Source organism: Panthera leo, chromosome C2 (assembly GCF_018350215.1).
Source record: "Panthera leo isolate Ple1 chromosome C2, P.leo_Ple1_pat1.1, whole genome shotgun sequence".
In the NCBI taxonomy this organism is placed as follows: domain Eukaryota; kingdom Metazoa; phylum Chordata; class Mammalia; order Carnivora; family Felidae; genus Panthera; species Panthera leo.
In genome coordinates, this window is record NC_056687.1 from 135,796,479 (window position 1) to 135,800,800 (window position 4,322).

The window sequence follows — 4,322 nt, forward strand, 5'->3', positions numbered from 1 at the left end:
AATTGGTAGCAATTACTTAATAGTGACATAAATTCTCTCCCTTCTTCAAAAAACAAACTAATAAATTAAGTACTGTTGTTCCTAGTGGGCTCTCCATTTCCTTAGAGAAGCAATGTATTCCACTGAAGAAGGTGGTTCCACTCTTGAGCATTGCCACATTTTCTTTGTGGCTGGATGGAATGTAGCTGTAGCTAATTCAGTCACATTTTTAGTTGTCCCACAGTTAGGTGAAATTATTAGCCATCCCTACAAAGTATCAGCAACTACAAATCGAATGTGCCTTTGAAGGCAGCCGAATCCAACTGGGAATTGAGAAATTAATAGGAATTTAGAATAATGGGCATGCTCGCAATGAACCATTTATGGGTTCAGAAACCTAGTTCCTCTGGTAATTTGAATGAGCAGTTTTGCTAATAAAGTTTGTCTATGTTTAGTGATCCCGTCATTCACAAACAACTTGAATTATCACTTTCCCATCAAATTTTGCCCTTTCCCTTAGCTTGCTGGCTCTGGGAGCTAATTTTCTCCATGCAGGCAAGGAATGGAGAGAGAAAAAAATCGGAAGAGGTGTTAGTACCAGCTGAGGCAAGCTGGCCTCCATCTACCTCAGGGATGAAGTGTGTTTATTTTATGCAGGTCATGGATGAAATTCAAATGGTGCCGCGTTTATTTGAAAGGGCAGATATTCTCAATTGAAATTCCCAAATATGATCAATATCTACCGGTAGTTCTTGACCCTTTTACTTAGTAGATCTGCACAGGCCATGGTGCGCACTTCTCTGACTACAGTGGATTTTAACTTCCTGAACATGAGCAAATGTCACTGGCAGCTTCAAAATTTTAACAATTATAGTGATTCCTCATACTAAGAAAGCGAGTTAGAGTCTGACTGCCACCTCGATGTACACGCTCTGGCCCCTTTTGTAGAACTTCTGTTTTCCCCATCCAACGGAAGTGTCCGCCCCTCAAGGAGATACCCATTCCCAAATACATTGGGAACCGCTTTGCATTCTCTGCTGTTTCCCCAGTGGTTAGAGTGGTGTTCTCAAGGAAACAGCTCTCAGGAGGATTGATTTTTCCATTTGGCCCCTGAGGTTGCAGCAAGATGGCGGCGGGCCAGGCCCAGGGCACTGAGGCACCCTGGAAAGATGAAGAAGCAGTCAGGGATCTGGAGGGCAGGGTGACAGGCTGAGAGCATGTCTCTGTGCCTGCAAAGCATAATGATGAACAGCTCAAACTGTGGGTTTTCCAACTACGTTGTAGCTGTGTGAGCAGAAAGCCGGTATTTGATATCTCTGAGACCGTTTCTTCATCTTGAGTTAGAAAATGATGACAGGGTGCACCTCGTGAGGTCATTGTGAGGATCAACCGAGGGATTCATTGTAAAGTCTTAGCACAGCCCCTTTTGGTGGCTAATGTTTCTGCTTGTGTACTGTTATCATCACCGCTGATACAGGTCAAGGGGGAAATAATCTGCTTTTGTTGAAAAACATTGTTTCAGTGTATCTGGTCACTATGGCTTAAGAAAGTTCACCTTGCATGTCTGTAATTTATCAAAATCTGTTGTGTTCCAACTTTTAAAGCGGGTGACCAATTCGAGACCAGGTGATCACTCATACACAGATATGAGTAGTTGTAATTAACAACGTACATTGCTGTCCGGAGGCAAAGCATTTTAAGAGTTTGAAAAGGTTGCCTTTAGTAGATGAATATTTTCTTTTCTAAGCAATTTTATTTTTTTTTTATTTGTTCCTCAAAACCCTTGTCCAGGAAAAATACATACTGGTTTATGTATTTATAAGAAATACTTAGATAATTTTTACTGAGTGCCAAGCAAGTTCTATGGCCGTACAAATATTAACTCAGTTAATCTTTATTATAATAGTATAAAGTCTCTTCTATTATTATCCCCTTTTTGCAAATACATACATTGGGGCAGAAGGGAATTAAGCAAGTTCCCTAAGATCCTCCTGTAGGTAGTGAGCTTTCCAGGCAGGATTCACATCCAGGCAGGCTGGCTTCAGAGTCTGTGCTTGTGGGTGTCAGAATAGGTTGGCCTAGCTTTTGTATTGTGAGACTTTTAAGTGACAGGAGTTGGAGGGGTGTTGGGTGGGGGGGGGGGGGATGGGTTAAATGGGTGATGGGCATTAAGGAAGCACTTGTTGGGATGAGCACTGGGTGTTATATGTAGGTGCTGAATCACTAAATTCTATTCCTGAAATCATTATTACACTGTATTTTAACTAACTTGGATTGGAACAAAATTTAAAAATTTTTAAAAAGAAAAGTATATTTTTTACAAAGCGCGCTTTCCTTTGAGTTATTGTAATTAGAAGTATTTAAGCAAAGGATGCAATAAAAAGGATTTAAAAAAATTAATGACAAGAGTTGAGATTATTTAACTTGTTCTCTGCGTCTTTCAATATGAGATTTCGGGGCTGACATACAGTCACCTTTTTTAGTCAGTTTAGGACTGTGACAGTAATCAGTAATTCTCCCTTTGCGTGAGACCATGCAACAGAGTTAGGGAAGCAGGGAACGCCGTAAAGTGGGGTTACGGACTCCATCTTCAGAATCTGTGTGACATATTAGGAGCCACTGGAGTTGAGGGAATGAAGCTGTTTTCTTCGATCTAAATGAATCTAAACTAGATTCCGAGGCCTTCGGGGTTCTGAATCACCTTACAAGTCTCTGCTTCATGATTCAAAGGGATTCTGTTCGGCACAAATAGTAGAAGTCCCTTACAATGAGACCAGATATTACCATTTAGTTTCTGTTTTTTTTCTTCTGATAAATAATATCTGAATTTTAAGAAATTAAAAAACTCCACCAACCATAATGAACCCTCCATGGATTTAGGCGATATTTTTATGCTTCAACTGGCTTGATAATGCTTTTGAAGACGGTGATGGACTTCTCTGTCTTCCCTCTTGAGTGATGACCCCTGACCCACTGACAGTGGGATGCTTTTACAAGACCATCTGGCCATGGTCTTAGTTTGAAAAGTACCGTGAGCTTTCCTTGGCTGTATGTTCTCTTGGGTTTTCTCCTACGTCACTGGCGACTTTTCCTCAGCTTCTTTGCCATGTCCTTCCCTTTTCTGAGACTTCATAAAGTTGGAGTGTCCCAGAGCTCAGCCTTTGAGCAGATCATGTAACTCCTCTGCTGACAGTGCTCTCTTAACTCTTCATCAGAAGTCCTTGTATTAAAACCCTTTATCATCTGGCCCTTCCTGTCTCTCTGGCCTCCTTTCCTTTTGTTAGATTGTTAGCGTTGCCATAACACAGTCATACAACTGAGTGGCTTAAGCGACAGAAATGTATTGTCTCACAGCTCTGGAGGCTGCAAGTCTGAGATCAAGGTGTCAGCCGGCTTCCCTCTTGAAGGCTCTAGGGGACGCCATGTTCTGGGCCTGTCTCCTGGCTTTCTTTCTTGGTTTGGGGCTACATCACTCCAGTCTTCACACAGTGTTCTCCCCGTGTGCATGTCTGTGTCCAAATTTCCCCTTTTCACGAGGACATTAGTCCTACTGGACTAGGGGCCTGCCCTAATCCCACTATGAGTCATTTTAATTAATAACATCTGCATTGGGTCTATTTCCAAATCAGGTCACGTTGTGAGGTACTGGGAGTTAGGACCTCAGCATATGAGCTCTGGAGACACACAGCTGAACTGCTAGCACTACTATGCTTCTCCTTGTTCACCGTTGGGCGCCATGCTGCCTTCTTTGCTGCTCCTTGAATATTTGGATGTGCTCTTCCCTTAAGGCCTTTGCATTGTCTGCTCCCTCTGCCTGGAGCATCCTCACACCCCGGCTGTCCACGTGATTCACAAGGTGCCCCCTTCTTAAGTCTGCCTTCAGATAAGCCCTCAGTAATGTTTCCCTCTCCTGATCATCCTATTTAAAGTCATGCCTCAACTCCTCCCCTTACCCCCCCAGTTCCCCTTGTCTATTGCTTTTTTTTTTTTATTCTGTACTATTTACCATCCTCTAACATACTCGATGATTTGCTTCTTGCTAGGTTTGTTGTTTATTGTTTGTCTTCTCCCCACCCTGATACTGGAATGGTAAGCCCAATCAGGGGCTCTTTGTTTTATTCTCTGGTGTATTCCAGGCACCTAGACCAACAGTCCCTGGGACGTAATAGCAGCTCAAAAAATGTGTGCAGCTTTCTCATTTTACTTTGTGGGTTTAGTTGTAGAAATGCGTATTTTAATACACTGGAATAAGACAGGTGGGAGGGTGAAACATATCTTAAACTATTTTATTGAGCACCGCCACTGTTGCATGGCTTTCTTGTAGTACCCTGCTTGGACTTTTA

At 42.4% G+C, this 4,322-nt stretch overlaps 1 protein-coding gene across 1 annotated transcript in view; it reads left to right on the top strand.

Annotated features, from left to right (window-relative positions):
• The window catches only part of KCNH8 (potassium voltage-gated channel subfamily H member 8), a 355,694-nt gene that overhangs the window by 75,696 nt on the left and 275,676 nt on the right, over positions 1-4,322 (top strand). The window lies entirely within an intron of this gene.